Here is a 20,435-nt window from a genome sequence, read left to right on the forward strand (position 1 = left end):
CTGATAGCAATTCTAAGAGACAACAACGGGCGCCGTGAAAACTCCTGAGCAGCTCTTTGCTTTTCGTGAGTTTTTGTTTTTCTTTTAGTTTATTTTACTTTCGTGTGCCGTGGCGGCGTCGGCATCTTCACTTTGGTTTGATTTTATTATGTTTTTCTTTGGGACCGCACTGGCCCTCATTTTCCAACCCACTGCCCCGCCCCCCCTGGGCAACCCAATTTTCCCTGGCCACATGCTGCCAAGAGTTCTCTTTGCTTGTATTTGACTTGGTCTCGGCGACCTTTGGAGAGGTTGAGCAGGTTGAAAAACAGCAGAAGCGGCAGAAGCAGCAGCATCTCGAGCCCCGTTACAATATCAAGTTAATTGTTTGAAATAAGTGTTGGCCCACGCCCACCCAGCGCTTTACTTTTTCACCCTGATTTTCTACTTTCCACAAGGCCCCGTTTGTTCTATCTTGTTGCTGATGTTGCGGTTTCTTTTGTGCCGCCTTTGGAAACTACCCACATTTATAGTGTTGTGGTCGAAGCTTCTCGCTTTTCCTCAGCTGGTTGTCAACGCCAGCCACAGCCCCAAGTTTCCCCTGTTTTCCCCCCAAAATTTTCTCCCCTTCCCCCTCATTTTTCCACCCTTATGGTGTTTTTCAACTTTTTCGTATTCGCATCTCTGTGCCTTATTTTACTTTGACTGACTTTCGCCACGGAGTCTCAATGTTTGGAGTGCACTTTACCCGGCCAACTTGAAATGAATCTAATAACTTGGCCCACACACACAGATACGCATAGATTGGTAGCAAAAACAATGCCCTGAATATACTTTTTTTTTGGGGAAGGGTGGAGAAAAGATTTTTGAAAAGCGGATTTTGTTTTGCAAGTTGCTCGAGTGCTTCGGCGGTTTCTTTTCCACTCCACACTTTCCGCATTGTTCGCTGGCAATTCAAATATTTTACTTGAGGAATTTCCCGATCCCAAGCCGAACCGGTTATAAGTTTGCAGCCCTCCAATGTTAACAGCTCTATTAGTTCAATTTATTTGTCTGGCATGAAGGGCATGGGAATGGGCATGGGTGAGGGAAAAACAACAATTTTCCGGGCACCGAAACGGAGAAACCCAGTGACATTGCCAAAGACAAAAGTGGGCGGGGCGCAGGAATTCAGCTTGATTGTGTTTGCAATTTCATAAAATAACAATTCGCCAGCGCCTTGGCATCTTTCATCCTTGTTATTGGCGCCCTGATTGCCGCCGGCGGTTGTCGCTTTTCCTGGCTTTTCCGCAGGATTCAAGTGGAATGGAATGCGTTCGTAAATAGCTGGCAAGGTGTGGGCCCGGCATCCGACTGCTCCATCTCCATCCGCATCCGCATCTCCATCTCCACCTCCCCAACGCTATATTCATCACCATTCCCATCCCAATCCCCATCCCCAGTACCCAGTACCCATCCCATTGCAGGACCCAAATTCGATGGTGGAAAGTCAGGTTCCCGCTGCTGGGGCATGCCAAATTCAATTCACACAAAATACCCGTAATTCAACACCCCACGGATGGAGATGAATATGCCACTCCACTGACTGATTGCTTTTGCCTCCAAAACAAACTCCCCCAGGGCGCATTGAAATGAGTTAAACCAAAGCTGCCAGCCGCTCAAGTTTTCCTCGTTTTCCACGATTTTCCTCAATTTTGTTCGCCTTCCTGCGATGACTTTCCCATGTCTGAGATTTCAGCAGCACAGCAGCAACATCTCAAGCGACTCGTTGACATATTTGTATTGTATTCAATCGATGAATTTCTGCAGCTTCTTCGCCGCATGGCCCATAAGGGAAAATGACTTATTTTGCTTACGCACACATTGAACAAGTCCTCAAGCGGCAGCTTGCCATCCTGCCATCCAAGTATCCTGGCATCCTGTGCGGACTTGATTGCTCTCCCGCTTTTCCATTCCTTCGCATTCTGTCCCACTCTTTTTACTATACACGGCAAGATTTTGTTGAGATTGAGATTGTTTAAAACTCGATTCATATGTTATTAACAAGTTCTACCCTTTAACTATGCTTGCTCAAAATCGTATTTTTAACCTATCTTTATTATTTATCAATAAATATTTTCTTTAAAATTTTAAAATCATTATATTTATATTTAATTTCATTTTATCATTTCTTATTTTACCTCGTTCTTAAAGTTTTAATGCCTTTTGTCTATCCAGTGCTAAGCTATTAATATCAAAAGGAGTTATATTTTCTTTTCCCGCTTGTGTATGTATTGACATTCGTCTTCTCTCGGCTCCTGTTTGAAAAGTTTGCGCTACACATTTTTTACTTGGCTGACTGTCGACATTCGCGTTGATATTAAAATTTTAATAAACTCCTGCACGTTGACTGGGGGAATCTTCAGCTGGTCCTTCTTTTTGAGCAGCTCCTGCTGGTGCTCCTTCCTCACCCCCCTTTTTTTCCTTTTGCTCCCCCGCCGTTTTCCGCGCTTTTCCCAGCTTGTTGCACTTGACGGAAACGCGTCAGTTGGGCGCGCTCACATTCCCCCGCCACTTGCCCCCACCTAGCAGCTCCCAATTGGTTTGGCACAACGCACATTTTCATGCGGCGACGAGACGAAAAACGAAAACGCCATAATGCTGGAATGGCTATATACACACACACACACACACTTGCGTACTTGTACACTGGGGGCCCAGCTGGCTGATGGCAATGATTTCTTTTGGCTCCACGTGAAACATGTTGATAAATCAAATCCCAGGCCCCAGTCAATGCCAATGCCAATTTGGTTGACAATTGCTTTCTTTTTTTTGGTTTTTCCCGCATGAATGACAGCTAATTGCTGGACGGGGTATTTTTTTTTGGCTCTGCTCACCACTTTGAAAAACTACAGCAAGCTGCAACTTTAAGCCCTTTTCAAAAAGCTGGCCAACTGAACAGGCTTCCGTGTCAGGCAAAAGCCAGACATTTGTAATCCATGTACTAGCTGTCTCCGGAATTGGCTTTGCGGCATCGGACAATTCAGAGAAAGGCCGGCTGAAGCCCTAAGCGCGTTGCCCGGAATGAAATCAAATAAAATAGTTAGTAAATAATAAAACAGTCGAGCAGCACTGGATTCCGGGCATTCGACGAGGATTTTCGAGTGGAATAGGGACTTTTAATGCCCGCTTAGGCTGGCGCTTTCCACTTGCCGCTTTTATGGCCAATGGCAATAGACGAAAATTTTATTATAGAAAACGTCTTTGGGCTTTGAGCCGCTGGCAGTCAACAAACCATTAAACTCAAGTGTTTACCACAAGCCCAAGTCACTAGACACAAATCTAAAATGGCAGTTAGACAACTCGAGCGATGTGGGGCAGCGGCTAATGTGGTTACCAGACTAGGCTCCTAGGTGAGCTAAGTCCTGAGGAGTCCTCGATCTTGGGGCTAAGTGCTTCGAGCTGAGCAATTTGAGTGCTTGATGGCGAATTTATTGCCAAACAGACGCTTATGGTTTAAACTGCGCATCTTTATGGCTTAAAGCAAGCCAGTAGTTTCAAATTCTCCAGTGGGAATGCTCTGCATAGCAGAGATACCATATATTTTGGGGCTTTAAAAGCCCCAGTTAATATTATTAATATTGTTGTAACACGAACAACAACTTATGAAGTATTTCCGTATTTCAATGTAGCCATCAATGGCTTTTTCATCAGCTCAAAATGAAGCCGTTGGCCGCTTGAAACATTCATGAACCAAAAAAGTTGATGGCAACACGGACTGCTCATCAGAACTTCTAACCAAGTTGAAACCGCACTATAAATATATAAAAACTTATTTATGACTACTTTTCGATGAGGGCTTATTCGCGTTTACAGCCGGGTTGTAAAATTTATGAGCCAAGGGGTAGAGGTCCTGGATCAGGATCAGATCAACGGAGCAGAGAGACACGCGAATTTCGATGCCGCGTTTATTTTCCTGGTGCGTAATTATTTTTATGACATTTCCCCTGCCATTTTTGGGTTGGCAAACGTAGAGAGAGGTGTGGGTTAGATAGCCAGTGCTATATGTATGGATGGCCGAGGTCCTTTTTGTCCGGCAACCGTGCTGAAGTGTTGGCGTTTGCCAAACAAATTAAAAGCAAATTATAACGAAGCAACGAAAATGAAACGAAACGAAACGATATTATCAGGCAGCAAGGACACAAAACTACATTTTAGAGTCCACCCGAAGGCGAGTCCTGGGAACTTCGAGGATTCCCCTCTCACCGATGATGGTCGTTGGAATTTTAATTTCTGTGTTGTGCTTTTCACTCGGGCAATGCCACTTAAAGCGATTTACTTGCAAATCTTGGTAATGGATGGCAGCCAAGGTGAGAAACGTGCCCGAGGACCAGAAGTCCTGCGGAGGGTGCGAAACGTGCCTGACGTTGGACATAAATTAATTTATTGCGTGCGCGCCTGGCCAAGAAAACAAAAAAAAAAAAAACGAAAAAATAACAGAAAAAATGGGAAAAACGCTAAGAACAAAAAAAAATTTGAAGAAGGAAGGAAAACAAAAAGAAACGACGCGATTCGTTGAATTGTTTGAGCTGCCAGCATAAAAATAATTCATTGCATACTTTTTGTTGGGACGAGACCCGAAACTTTCATTAAATAGCATTAATAATAAAGAGATGATGGCGGCATTTAGAGGGATATTTAGATATTAGGGGACTTATAATGAGCTGCCTTATTGACGTTAGGTGTTGTTTGTATATATGTGTATCTGATGAAGGTGAAAGTAATTAAATCTATATGTTTGCAGTTTTTGCTTAATTACTAAGCTGGGACATTATTTAGCTTTCAACTTCAGGAGTGCCGTCATTTTGTATTGAAAGCGGAAGTTGCCCTACTAAACTCAGATCTATTTTATCATTTCCGGAAAATCCTTTTTTCTCTTTGTGCTTGCAGGATCTTTGGGATGCATTTTGCTTGCGTTGCACTTGCATTTTCGCAGCACTTAGATGGAAACTTATAGATTTAGCTAGTCAATGCACTTACAACGAGCTTCTTTGTTGGAATTGTGGCGGCTGCTGTCGTCGACAGCGGCGTGAACGTCGACTGCGGCGGCGGCGGCGGCGCTGCGACGGCGGTCACGGGCGGACTAATTGCTTTAATGGTCGCCTGCGGAAGCGGCGGCTGCTGAAATAACTCCGCTGGCTGCTTCACGTAGAACAGATTTACTCCAAAGTGTGAAATCTTGATGGGTTTTATAGCAACACCTTCGACAGGAAATGGGTGTGTTTGGGCCGACTTAGGTGCGTCGGCTAGGTTGGCTAAGATCGGCTGGCTGGCTGATCTTGGCTATATATGTGTGTGTATTGGCTGCGCTTCAATCTATGGCTATAGCTGTCTGCTGTATGTTCTGCCGGATTTTCCCTGTTTCGTAGGTTCGTTCACAACTTTTTGAGAAGCTCTAATTGTGGGTTAGCGGGTTGTCAGTATTTCTTAAAACTTGATTGGTTAATCCTTTTTAAACACTACTAAAGCTCAACGTTTGACAGCGCGACAAATGTCCTGCTCCTGATTTCGAATTATGTTTTGGGTATTGTTGTTGATTGCACTTGAACGCGTTGGTTGCTTAAAACACACGGTGACAAAAATCTCAGGACGCGATTGCCGCTTCGTACGAGAGAGTTTTTCTTTTTATTTTGCTTTTGTTTTTATTTGGAAAGCGATTTGACTTTGTGTGGATTACTTTCGTGGATTAATTACTTGGCTCGATGACTCGATTTCGATTTCCCTTGGCTGTCGGCTGTTGTGGTTGTAGATTTCTTGGTTTCACACTAGGCTACTTGCACGGTTTTAATTTGCTGAGGAACAGAACGCAACGACTGCTGGACTCGCTTGTCTGATAACGACTGAAGGACTCTCGCGAATTGCGTAGGATTTTTAGCAACAGCCGAGCGCAGCGGGATTCTCCTGAGCGTCGCTGCCGACGTCGCAGTCGCCGTCGCTGCTGTTGCTGTTGCTAGTGCCGTTCCCGTTGCCTTACCGCCGCTTTCCTTGCCGGCGCAGAAGCATTACAACAGCGGAAGTGGCTAACAGAGAGAGCGAGCAGGACAACGGACCGCGGAGAGCGAGCGAGCGAGAGCGCACAATGCACCCCCACACGGAGTGGAGCTCTGTTAACTGCCAGCCCGCATAACAGCCAGGGTTGTCGAGCTCGGTCACTTTTTCCCAGGATAGAGCGGGCAGCACGAGTGGAATCCTTATAAGTTTGAGAGGGGAAGTGCGAGTCAAATGCATCAGCAAATCCCTAAAAATGAATGAAAAGTTGCCTCCACTAATAGGTTCTTACTTTCACCACAAAAGTGTGGTTGCATACTTTCAGGATCGATTTCAGTGGGATTTTAAATCACTACACGCTTACATTTAAGGTGTAAGCAGCTTAAAACGTATGTATTTAAGATTTGTTTATTTGCACAACACGTCAACTGGTAACTACAAATCTAAGTGATAACCTACAAAAGTGTTTAAAATAGTTATTTAAATATAATAATTGACAATTTGAAGTCACATTTTAATATTTTTGTAGAAAGCAACACATTAGTAGTTTGTGAGTATTAACATTAACTTTCCCCTTTCCTCACAACTTTTACCTACTATGTTGCAATCGAGAATAAACAAACAAACAACAAAAAGTGTACATTCGCAGAACATTCACTTTCAGCAGGAGAAATTATTTAACAGTGCTTGTGAGAAACTTTTCAATTGCAACAGCAAGAGAGAGGAAGAATAACAAGGGCTTTCTCTCGGCATCTCGGAAAAAGAGAGCAAAAGCGAGAGAGAACTTGGTGCTCCACGCGCGTCATTGTTGCACCTTTATGTTTGTTTTCGTGGGTGGCCCGCACTCGCTGGAGAGAGGGACGAAAGAGGAGCAAGGACGGGGTAAAAGAGCGGAGCGCGAAAGGGAGGGAGCCAGAGAGACGGGGAGACGATGGCGCAAACAAACAACAATAGCGATTCGAGTCGGCAGAATGTCCATGTAACCTCTGCATAGGGTGTCGCTGATGTCCCGATGACTATGTTGATGAATAAGGATAATGCCGATGTAGCCAGGTGAGTCTTAACCCTTTTGTCCTAGAAATGTGTCATTTAGGGTAAGACAGTGAGCATATCTTAAAGTCATAGCCTTACTGACAAACAAGTACATAGCCTTATAGACATTTTTTTACCATTTTGACTTAAAAGATTAAATAATCCATTCCATTAAGTACTAAAAGGTATATTTCTAGTACTTAATGGAATTCCTTCGAAATTCTTATAAATGAACTTATTATTATCTACGCATAATACAATTAAAAGTAATTTATGTTTATTTAAAATGGTTTTTGTTCGTACTACTTGGAGGATTGGAAATCACTACTTAACTTATATACATGAGGGCACTGAATAGATAAATTATGCCTATATCGATTGAATAGGATTAATTATTATTATCAAATTGTTATCGTTGCAACTATCTTCCTATTATCATCATCGGCATGAAAATCGTATTCAAGTGAACGAACATCAAAGACTTTTTCGTCTCTCAGCCTCATTACAATCCTCGACGTAGGTATCTTTCCTGGTTGCCTCTTCATCATCGGCATCTGTATCTGCATCATCATCGCCATCGCCATCGCCATCGCCATCGTCATCATCATCATCATGGGCAATGTTGTCCTGGTCGTTCCCGTTCTCCTCCATTGTTGTTCGTGCGTTGGTGAAAGTGTCAACTTGACATTGCCTGGAGTGCACGCGCCACCGCTCTCTCTCACAAGCACGAGGACACACACGCACACCCACACACGTGTATACATGTATTTGAGGGCTCTCCTTCGGACACACACACGCACACAGTGGCAGCTACATCCTTACAATCCGCTTGCGTCAAATATTTTGTTGGCCCGGGGCAATTGTTGTTGCTCCTCGCTGACAAGCAAATATTGCTCGCAGCTGGGAATTTTGCTCTCGCCACAAAAAGGACCCACTCCCGCTCTCTCACTCTCTCTAGCTACCGCTATTTGCCGCTCTAACGTTTCTTGCGCTCTCGGCGCAAGCTCGGTGAAAGCATTTCCCCTGGCTCCGAAGGAAAAGCGGCAGCGCAGTCGGCGGCGACAGAGGCTGCTGCCATGGCAGCTTTATCAGTGCCATGAAATGTTGTTCCCGGAAAATAACCCAAAGGAAATGCTGCACACACACACACACCCTCGCCATGTGTGCGAGTGTGTGTGTGCAACCAGCAGCAGCAATAACTGTGTACATGTAAATCCTGGTTTGTTTCATTTGCCGATTTGGAGCACCGTCCTCCGCATCGCCCCGCTCATCCGATCCCCCTGCGCCGAAAAGCCCGCCGGCACTAACTTTGTACGCTTGATGATGATAATAATGTTGCCCCTTGCCAGGCGCACTGAGAAAAAGTATCAACCCAATTGGTAATCAATCCGGTCGAGTCATTCTTGGGCAGGACATCATTCTTAATTGTATGTTGATTTTTTAAGGAACTCATGAGGCTATCACTCCAATCATGTATAACACTCTTTAGCTTTGTGAGGAATTCATAATAATCTATAGGGAATCTAGTACTTTTGTTTATTCTACCCATTTTTATTTATAATCATATTCAACCTGCTGTAACCGAATATAACAGCTATAGTGAGCTTGCTGTATGTATAGAGTTATGTTGAGTTACTATGAATTATGTAATTATATCCGAATGGCATATAATGCCTATCAATCAAATCAAACTTTACACCATCAAACCATTTTAAAGTTAAAGACCTACGCATATGTCCTGTCAGATTTTTCGATGTGTATCAAACGAACCGTGCCCAAGCCAAGTCAACCCAATAGCAATCCCAATAGCAAACCCTAACCCAGACTCAAACTCAAACTCGACCCAGAACCCCAGCCCATGCCAATCCAATCCAATCGCACGGCCACACCAGACATCGTCTATGGAAATTCGCATGCCGATTTTCGAGCGATTGCAATTGATTTGTAATGTATTTCATTGTTGTGCCAGTGTGTGTGTGTGTGTGTGCGACGGAGTGATGGCGATGGTGAGGGGGTATGAAATTTCTATTGATTATTTCTATTGCCTTTGTTCGCCGCTCGTCGCTTTGTTCGCCATCTAATGATAGCTATGGGGGCATTAAAAATGTCATATACAATAGTTTTTGTTGGCAACTAACCGAAAGCGTATAAAGCTGGACTTAAAGACCAGGAAGTGGACCAAGTGGCAGGTGCATGGCCAGGGATAAATTGTAAACTTGGCCGCATAACGCCGCCAGGACACGCAGCAAAAATGGGAAATGGGAAATAGGCAATAGGAAAATGGGAGCAGAGAGGCGGCTATCAGCTGGGGAATTGGCATGTGTACAAGTCAATTATGGGTCAAAATCCACGCAGGAGTTGAGTTGACTGGATGGAGTTTAGTCGAATCGGGCTGGGTTGAGTGGCAAACACTCGAAGCTGACGCCAATGCCGTTGCTTTTCTTAGCTTTTCGCTGGTTTTCCTCGCCTCTCTGCCACTGGTTTTCCATTGCTTCAGCTTGAGATTCGGCTTCTCAGCGCAGCTCAACGCACATTTTTATGAGTTCATTCGCTGCGCTCCTTTTAATACTCGCTTTAAGGACAACGCAGGGTATATGAGGTGTATAACGACCACACAATTTTTGCTAATTCCAGGAACTAGGAGCGATAGGGGCAACAAAGTTAGTAATCTTGCACACTTAAATCCTTTTCATATCCTTGCAAGCTCAGAAACAAGAACTGTAACAAGCTGCTGCTCACATTGTGTAAAATGTAAGGGTATACAATTTATAAATATACATTTTAAAGCTCATTATTAAAACTGAACTAGTTATTTAGGTAATATATAAAGGTGAAAATTAATTATATATTTATGGCAATTGGCATTAGCTTATTTAATCTATTTAAAAATAGCTACAGGAAAATAATTCAGTGTTTTGACATTTGTGGTCAGTTACAATTACATAACTTAAACAACATACGCATATGGATACATTTGTTTCCCTACATAATCTATGAATTGATTTTGACTTATTTATGGTTATTGATATTGACAGTACTGCTGTTGGCGAGCATCTTGCAGTCGTGGAAATAGGAAAAATATAATACAATTTCTAATTTGAGTTCCTTTTTTTTTGATATCCCTTCAAGACGTGTGCGAGAAATGGGGAGATTTGGGGAAAGTGGTCGGGGTAAGCTGAACCATCAGCCATTGGCCATTGCAAATGAAACATGTTTGGCTTTATCGCATTTATTGACGACTCCGCCGGGACGTTTTGGTTGCCTTCCTCCACAGCCACCGAAGCCAGATCAAACAATGCCACATGGGAGGAGGTATGCCCCTCGATTTGCGCTATCGAGCAGCGGCAAACAGACTTATAAAAACATTATTTTATGTTCATGTGTGTGGGGCAGATTTAAGCGGAAATGGGCGAACTAAAATCACTAAGAAAAGCAGTCATAGATAAACAGTGGAACATGATGAATGTGAATATGATGAAGCGTGAAACTTGCAAAAGATATCCATATAAAATTGCTTATCTAGATAAAGAAGTTTTAGACTAAACTAAAGTTGAATTGAATAACTAAGCAACTTTGGCCGTAAAATGTAAAAGAATTTAGTCGGGGTCAATTTCTATAAATTTGAAAGACAGCATCAGGTGGCCTTAAAAATCATGTTTTCAATATCCAATGCTGCTGGCCGTGGCAGCGACTGCATTTCTTAGCAGAATATGAATAAGTTATGAACGAACTACTGGGAAATCCTAGCTGTATGTCCGGTCGCTTTTAAGCATTCCACTTGTTAAGAGCTTACGCCGCGCACTTGGCTTTAAGCCACGCCAACAAATGGCACTTCATTCGGCTGATATTTGTGGCCGGCACACACACACACCAGCCACACAGCGAAAATAGCAAAATCACACACATCCTTTTACCATCAATTCTCTAAGCAACAAACAAACACACGCACAAAAATATAAAGAGGGGCTCGGAGCAGGAGATGCCGCAACACGCAAAGCTCTTTTCACTACAAAACGGAAGTACATAGAACCAGGAACAGTCGAAGCGGAGGAAGGCGGTGGAAAGCGGTGGAAAACCAGGGGGAAAAGCAGGCCAACACACTCGCATACCGCCACAAGCTTAGAGCAAAATACTGTGGCAGAAACTACACACCATCGCAGGAGGGGGGGAAACTGGAAACAGGAGGCACGAGATATTCATTCTATCGTAAAATAGGTGAGCCATGCGAATGTGTGTGTGTGTGAGCTGGCGAGTGTGGAAAAAACAAGCGCCAAGGCTCTGGTCAACGGATAACAAAACATAAATAATAACGACAGCCGAGTCAGCCAAGGATGCTGGGGAGAACCAAGGTATACTATATACTATATACGGCGGGGTATCTGGTATCGAGTTGCCCAAGGGCAGCGCCACCTAGTGGCCGAAACCAGATCACCACACATTCACTAAAAACCATATTCACCAGCAACATTAGCCGGAAAATTAATTAAGTCATTTCGATTAAGATATGCAATCTTTAAGATTTATTCGAGCAACCTTCAACCAAACATTTTGCTTTAATAAAAGTAGGAATATTTCTTGTATTAAATCTTAAAACACTTTGTATACAACGAATCAAGTGAATCCAATATGGCAATCGAACAGGTATTCATTTATAAGGTTTCTGTGAATAATGAGTTAATTCTAGTTTATCTGGAGTACAAAGAAACACAAGTACAAACTATTGAAGTGTAAAATTATACTGAAATAAAATGTGCTTCTTTTATAAATAATATTTATTTAAGGTCAAATGATTTTAATTCAAGTAATTAATAACCTTAGGCCATGCCAAAATGCGATATTAAAGGCTTAAATAAAAAGTTGAAATAAAAAGCGACTCGGCACTCGGTTAAAGATTGCTTTATTCAGCAGCAATTGAAATGGAAAACGCTTTCGGCCCGGCCTGCCTTCCTGGAATATCCTTAATCGCCCTGTCCTATCGGTTTCCTGTGAGCCAGAACAAAAACAACCGAAAAACCGAACGGACAGGGCCGAAATGTGGGTGGCAGGATAAGGATAAATCCCCCACAACCATACGAGAATAATGTGAATGTGAACGCGCATATAACTCATTTATTCATTTACTATATGTGGGAGCAGTAAAAGTTGTGAGAAATTTTGTGAGAACTGGTAAATACAAGAATATGGATGCTTTTAAAGGGAAGCGAGCTTCAAAATTCTGCACATCTCACGATAAATATATATATGTATATATATATATAAATATATATATAAAGGGAATTGCGATGCTTGCGTGTATTTAGGCTTGCGTTTGATTTAATAGTTTATTAAGATACGAGCAGCAAGTGCAGATTACGGCGGGCAAATTTGCTCTGCAGTCCGCTCGCCACCCCCTCTGAATTTCCAAACCCCCAACCCTGGAGGCACCCGAAACCACCACCTCGCACTATTACCGCCGCCCCTCCCCCTCTACCACCCCGTAGAAAACCCACCAAGACACTTAAATGCGACGACCACTGGATTTTGGCTGTGGTTTATGGGCTTGAGTTGGGGCATAAATAGATTTCGGCTTTCTTGCTTTCAAAGCGTTCGGCAGGGGGGAAATGCGAATTTCTGCCGTAGTAGTTAGTTACACCAATAGTTTGTACTTTGGTTGCTAAACTGTTGAATGGATTCAATGGATTTCGCGCGATTAAGATCCGCTCGAGTGTTCCTACTCAATCAATGAAATTATTTAAATACACCCGTTTAGTATTTACAGCGCTTTTCATTTGGTATTGACACAGTACTTATGTACATTTATCTCGTTTCTTTGCGACTGATTCATTTTCATTGCCAATTTGTTGCGCTCACCGACGCGGGCTCATTTAAAAGGCTCATAAATTAATATTTTCACGCTTTAAATGCCACAACAGGCGTACAGGATACGCGAATACATATTAAACACATTATGGGCTTGTGTGTGTGTTCTAGACGATTTAAATGCCTGTTAATGACAAGTGAACGTTATAAATAACAGCGATGAAGAATTTCTTTTCCAACCCCCCCACCATCACGGATGGCTGATGGGTTGTATCTGCCGGCGACACTGAAGGCTGCCTAATTATTTAAGATCAAGCGGCGGCGGGGAGATGCCAATGCCAGTGTGCCGAACAATGAAAATTAAGGCCAAAGCCATAGACAAAGTCGCAGCTTCAGCTTCGATCTAATGATGTTGTCTTGGCCTGTTCCACGCCTCGATGTTATTAATGATGCCCGTCCCCCCTATGACTACCATTCTATGCACCCCTTACATACATACATACGCATACCTTTGGCTGGGAGTTTTGGGTATTGTTGCCTTTAAATTACGTATACGCCATATTTTCTACCGCCTATCTTATGTTCGCTGCACTGAGGAAAATAGCTAACGAAATGGTATTTATTGATAAAATGAGAGCTCATTTTTTAATATTATTATTCGTATTATTTATTTAGAAGCATTTTTAGTATTTATATCATCTTGTCAATAAACAAAATCCATTGTTTTCTATTAGCTTATTTTGGAGAATGTAATTTTGTAAGTTTATTCCAGAATTGATCACATTTCCTCAAACATTTCTCTATATAAATAGTCTTGATTTCCGGTGTAGTTACTCGCTCATTCCATCGCTCGTCCTGTTTAGGCAGATGTCGGATGTGGCGGGTGGCCGAGGGTTGGTGGGGCTTGTGGGGGTAGTGGGTGGCAAGTGGGCGGGGTGCAGTGAGCGATTGAACCAGCAAACAACAACAGCAGCAACGAAAACGGCAATAGAGATGATGACGGGGAAGCCAGCACACGGCGAAATCAATGTGTGTGATTTGCCAATTATGTGGGTTATACTGCCAGCGTTTCGTATGCGTGTGTGTGTGTCAGAGGGTGCGTGTGAGTATGGGTGCTCTTTCCAGAGAGCGCTGTGCGTGTGTGCGCCTCGTCATTACCGCTGTTTCCATTTCCGGCAGACAGGCGAGGCTTCGATGTCAATTTCATACGCAATTTACGCAGACAGCGGAGGGGGCGCAGGGACATCGAGGTGAATCCCATTCGATTTGCCAACTGTTGAGGCTGAGATATATATTTTTCGAACGGTGGAAATTTAGTGGCCCCCTAATTAACCAATTTTGCAGGCTTTGTGAGCAGGGAGAAGTTCACACGTTCCACCGCCGCTTGTGTCCTAATTATTGTCCTGCCATAAACAACACAAAGGGCCAAGGCAGAGACAAAAGTAATGGCCACCATAATTCACAGTTACTTATTGTTTATCCGTTCGTTTGCCCCGGCTCAATGTGCGCCATAATTTAACTGGCCAAGCCGAATCTTTCGCTGCTTTCGCTCGGTTCGATTTAATGGCAACCCACACAGAATTGTTGCATTGACTCGCCGCCTCCTTGAAGCTACCAGGACTCTTTCTCTGATTTAAATGATGCGAATTAATTTGGAGAATTTTCAACTCCCCCTCGCACAAAGACACACACAAGCTCACAACACACACACACTTGCAACCTGTGCAACAATGGGAGGAGGGGAATGGGGCAAGGATAAAGCGGCGGATGGCTGGGAAAACAATTGCCTGGCTGGGGAGAAAACAAGGCCAAGGAAAATCTCAGTGCACATAACCGAAAGCCAAAATCGTGGCCATAACTATGTGCGGCTACCAGAGAGAAGGAAATGGCAAACAGACAAAAAATAAAAACACAGCAAAAAGTGTATGGGGAAAACAAAAGGAAGTGTACAAAACAAAACAATGCAACTCGGGGCCTTTCGATGTGTGAAGAGCGGAGAGAAGAGCCGCAGCAGATTGCATAAAAAATAGTTGAAGAGCCGGACAGCAGCAGCACCACCACCAACAGCACCACCAACAGCAGCAGCAACAAGAGTCCACCACATTGGTGGGAAATATCTCTTTTGGGCGGTGTTGCAAGTGGGTGAATGAGGGGGGATTGGAGGCAAAGTTTAAACAACTATTTATTATAAAATACAGAAACTACAAAATACTCAAACGAAATAGGCAAGGAGAGCTTCACAAAGGTGCGGAATACCTGATACTCCAATAGTATGAAATGTGCAGTTTGTGTCAATAAAAATATAGCATAAAACCTATTTCAATATAAAAAGAATAAACTACTCATCAAAGGAATTAGCAAAGTTGTTTATTTTTTTTCGAACAAATCAACGTTAAAGCTGCGGAGCTATTAATAAGCTTAGCCCTATCCTAGCCGCGCTTTACAGGGTATCAAACCTATTTAACTCGCAACCAGAGAGATAAATTCTGGCAGACAACAGCTGAGCATGAAGGTGGCATTAGGTTTGTTGAGACAGCAGGAGGTCCAACCAAAAAGACCGAGCTCAGCCAAACCAAAACGTGCGAAACGAGACCAAACCAGACCAGGAGCCACCGATCCGATCCGACCAGAACAGACCAAGCCCATCCAATCCAGCATCCATCCAGCACAGATGAGAGAGCATGGAAAAGCGGCAAAAGCGATGCACTGAAGCCTCAACTGGCGAGCGGAGCCAAAGGAGCAACTTTTACGTGCAAATGTTCAAAATTTAATCAAATTAAAGTGAATGCGCCGCAGGCAAACATATTTCGCACGCCGAACGAAAGAGACGGCGGCATGGCGAGTGAAAGAGAGAGAGAGCGGGGATGTGCGACGAGGATAACAGGCTGGCAACTCGGCGCAAGTTTAATATGTAAATTGTTTTCACTCGGCTTTCGTTGCTTTCGAAATTAAGTGGTTATCATAGCCATTTATGAGGCTGTTAAAAAGTATCTCATTAAACATAAATGGCCGTCCTTCGTCCGCTCAGCTAGAACCGCATAGATAGACAAAGTATCGGAACGTTTCTGAAGCGCCCCTTTTGCAAATCCAAATCCAGAATTTCGATGGTCGCAGCTGTTTCAGTGGTTTCCGCATTTGGCAAAGGGGTTTGGAAAACCCACTAAATTTCCCCTTTCCGCACTCACGTGTATGCCGTGTACATAGATATTCTATCCGAATTCCGTTTACCTGTCAAACTTTTGCCATTTGTGGCCAACATATTTTGAAGTTGGCCCGCACACACAGCATTCTTGTTAGCCACCCACCATTCCACTCCCATTCTTCCCATTTTCCAGACCCCCCTACCACAAGTTCCGCACACCCACGGCAATTTACCAGAGACAGAGCCACGTTTATGCCTAAACTTTGTCAATTATTTGCGGATTTAACATTTGTAGCTGGTGCGGATTTTGATTTTTGATTCGAGTTTAAAAGGCAGCATTACAACAACAACAACTGAACCAATAAGACTCGGGAAGTTCATAAGCTCTGGCGAAATTACCATGACACACTTTAAGAAAACTTCGAGCAGTATAATATGCACAGTCGAATGGAAATGAAATGGAAAAATGCTGAAGAAATCACGCAAGTTTAAAATATGAACTGTATGTGAGTATATTCGACATCGGACATGTACAATGCTTAAAGTTCTGTCAACTATTAATGTATTAAAAAAGGAAGTTAAATAGGACTTAAATTTCATTTCCTAGAAAGTCTGAAATAGAAGCCATCGGATGACCACATTTAAAACTGAAATATCAATTGAATAAATAACAAGCAACAATTACATTGTCAATGCTAAGTATTACAAACGCCTAAGCTTAATCAAATTAAGGGAAACAACAAAACAAACATATGAAAAAGCATTAAAGATTATTAATAACAACATAAATTAAATATGCACACATATAGATGTTAAAACTGTACACAAAATAGCCAATCGTATCCTTTTCAATGTAATGAACACACATTTCAATTTGCTCCACAGCCCACCTGCTTTTTTACTGGCATCATTAGCGCAATTTTTTCAATCAATATATTTTTTTGTTGCTTGCATTTCATGCTTGTATTTACTTACTCGTATTTATTTTTTAGCGAGCATTTGGGAATATGCATATCAAATAACTATCAATGACGTCCAAGGCCTGCCACTTGCAAATGCTGAAGTCTCGCAACAAATTATCAGCGCAAACGTCAGCGGCACCTGTCGTGTCCTGTGCCACGCCCCCGCCGCCCCCATCTCCTGGAAAATCTTCCCGCCCTTCATATCACACTCTCGAATCTCGAAGCCCCACCTTCGCTTCTCCACCGCCTGTCCGAAAGTTATAAAAAAGAAAGCAGACAACGAATATTGGCATAGAAAATCAAAAATAAAGTACGAAAGGGATGGGGAGTTGCGGGTTAGAAAGAGGTAGATATATAAGCACGAGATGGATAGAGTGAGACAGCGAGAGAGAGAGCAGATGACATTCTGTTGACGTTGATGGCAACACTTGCAATTTAGCAATTTGATTATTTTGGCAAAGGCTAAATAAATGTGTATGCAAAGTGGGTGGCAATGGTGGCTTTCTTGTGTGGGTGGAGGTCATTCGGCACCTGGCCACTGCATGCGTCTCGCTTGCACCCACTTCTGACCCGCTCGCTCGCACACTCGTTTATTATGCGTAGCTCGGAGAAAGTTTCGCAAAGTAATAACGCCGCAAAAGTTCAACTTCAATTGAAATAAATTAATTTCAACATTCGGACTGACAGCGCCAACTAACTGACAATTACACACACTGCGAGATTGTGTGGGTGCGAGCGGGCAAGTGAGATGGAGATATGAATGAGAGAGACAGACTCGCAGCGTGCCGCCCGTCGCATAAAATAGTTGGGTAACTTTGCGATATTTTTTTATATTTTTTCGGTTGGCTTTGCGTCTGCTCCTGCTGCTATCTTTTGTTGTAAATGTAAAATAATAACGACAAAATTGCACTTTCAACTTTTTGACTTTTTCACATGCCATTGTCTGCAGCAGAAAGTTGAATTAATCGACCCGACCCCCCAGTCCCGCTGAACTTTCACCCCAGAGCCGCCCCCAATTCACCCAAGAACTGCAGTCAGACGCATACTTGCCACATAGTTTGGCTGCCTCGACGACTGTTCCATCTTGATTGATTACATATTTCACAAGTTATTGCGCAGGGCGGCAAACGGAACCGGAAGTATGGGAATGGAACAGGAAGTAGCGGGGTAGGGGAAGCGAGAGGGGTGAGAAACACACGTATTTATTAGATTTATGGCCTGGCTTTCATGTCTGTTCTGTTCAGCTCAGCTCAGTTCTGTTCAGTTTGGCTGGGTTATAATGGATTCTGCCAAGTGTATTCACACAACTTTTAATGTATTGGAAATTTCTCAGTCTCCCCGTTGCTCCGCTTCGCCTTTTCTACACTTCTCCGTCTCTGTCTGAAATGCTCCAACATCGCATCCGTCGCACACCCGAAGGTACTAAAAAAGTAAAACTCATGTCGAAAGCGGTAAGCTGTGGCAATTGACTGAAACTGCCGGTTTAAATTAGAAAAGTTTGCACAATGTAAGTGTACAACTCCCCCTCGCTCACACATACATACACTTGCATAACCAGCACACACAGATACAGGCACAGATACAGATATTCGAGCGTGTTAATTTAATGCCAGGACACAGCATTTGCCATTGATGGGCTCTCAAATGAAAGAGATGTCTGCGCCTGGTCAGGAATTTGTCACACAACGAGATCCTGCAGAGGATGGGTCCAAAAGTATTACTCGTTGGGAAATCTATGGGCCGAACAATTGTGTTTACGTCCAATTTACCTACGAAAATGTTGCGGGATGGGATAATTCAGCAGCTGTCGAAATAAAAGTTCAAACATGTCACAAATTACTTACAAAACTGTCATAGTCTATGATTGAGTTGGCCATTTTTCAATTACTGTTGTCATTACAGTTACACTGATGTTTTTCTATGAAAGTATTGTTAAATTAGAGGACATCAAAATAACAATTTTTAATGAAACAGTTCTAATGTTCAAAATTGGGAAATCAACAAAATACAACATACTGTTTTCTATAATTGAATTATTCTGTCATAAGCAAAGGGTTTCTGATAACTATTTAAAACAGGACTTATAGCAACAATATACCGTCTTTATTGAAAAACTGTATGAGATTCTTTTATGCGAAAAGAATTTATCCAGCTTGCTTAGCGCATTCATTGGCCCATAACTATGCGGTTCAAGTTGATAAAATAACTTAATCTAAGCAATGCCATCCCGAAATCCGATCTGTGCATATAATCCACTTATATGACCTGTTCGTGTACGCACCTCAACTCAACATTAAAGGATTTACCCAACTCAACGAATCCCGGATATTTTTTCGCACACACGCACTCCACGGGGATAAGGAAGGAGATTCATATATGGGGTCCGGTTCGGTTCCACCGCCTTTCTTTTGTTCCGAACAAACAGCCATAAATCCTAGCCAAGTTCAAACTATATCTGCTGCCCCGGACCGTTCTGGGAAATTCATTTTTTTATGGCGCACTTATATGGGACAGGACAGCGTTGCCCAAAAATCCATTTCACTTATTCCCATGCACTTTTATGGCCCTAGTCCGCCAGCAATTTTGCACATTAAAAGCGAACTTTTTACATGACATATGTATGCCACACTCGCCCCTTCCGCCCCCCATTATCCTATTCTTCGCAGCCGCCCCAAAAATATAACTAACACAAATATACATTTCATATTCATGGTGGGGAGTGCTTAAAAAGCGAAGAAATTAACTCGGCTAAAGTTTTGGGCGGCGAGGCTGCGACATGTGTAAAAAAGCAGAAAGAAGAGCAAGTTGCGGCTGTTTTGGGGGAGGATGGGGGGGTGTGAAAGTAGGGGGTGCTGCGAAAGTAGAGGCCTACTTAGCACCCCTCCTGCGCAGCCCTCCCCGGCTGCCGCACTATTTTCTGCTTAGTCGGCTCATCTGCATTTTATGGTCCAAAAATATCACAATTTTTTCGCATTTCATTATGGCGCGCTATGCGTGTCTGTGCCACTGCACTGAGCGAAAATGAGCATAACCTCTGCATTTTTTGCATAGAAAACACAATTTTAAAGCAAACAGCTTGTGGCTTGAGTTGGTCTCTTGTGATTTGAAATAACAAATATATATAATATTATATTTATATATTTATTATATATATTTTGTTTTATTATTATTTATTTATTAATTTAATTTCTGCTCTCTTATTCCATCCTAAAATTGCTTTATATATAAGTTATTTGAGGTTTAGTATTGCTTAGCAGTAATTTTGTAAAAAAAAGTGCTCAAGATTTCTTCGAGTGCACATCCGTGCGTGTGTTCGTGTGTCCCAGCGAGAACTTAGCAGCGTCATTTAGTATGCTTCATTTCATTATGTTCCTTCCCGTTCCCCACCGTCGAGCCCCATCGAGGAGAGCCAACCCCAAACTGCCTACGTCTACGCTCCTTTTTTAAAAACTCTTAACTTTCGCTGCAACCGCAAGCATTTTGGGCCGCATTTT

At 42.9% G+C, this 20,435-nt stretch overlaps 1 protein-coding gene across 12 annotated transcripts in view; it reads right to left on the reverse strand.

Moving 5' to 3' along the window:
* LOC6606055 (RNA-binding protein Musashi homolog Rbp6) overlaps nt 1-20,435 on the reverse strand; it is a 170,861-nt gene that overhangs the window by 74,654 nt on the left and 75,772 nt on the right. The window contains exon 1 of one of the 12 annotated variants that reach the window (XM_032717523.1): nt 4,999-5,853. The exons of the other annotated variants lie outside the window; for them this stretch is intronic. The gene's annotated coding sequence lies outside the window, so the exon portion shown is untranslated. Of the gene's footprint in view, nt 1-4,998; nt 5,854-20,435 lie in introns of those variants that run through there. 12 annotated transcript variants of the gene reach the window in all.

Source organism: Drosophila sechellia, chromosome 3L, assembly GCF_004382195.2.
Source record: "Drosophila sechellia strain sech25 chromosome 3L, ASM438219v1, whole genome shotgun sequence".
Taxonomy (NCBI): Eukaryota; Metazoa; Arthropoda; class Insecta; order Diptera; family Drosophilidae; genus Drosophila; species Drosophila sechellia.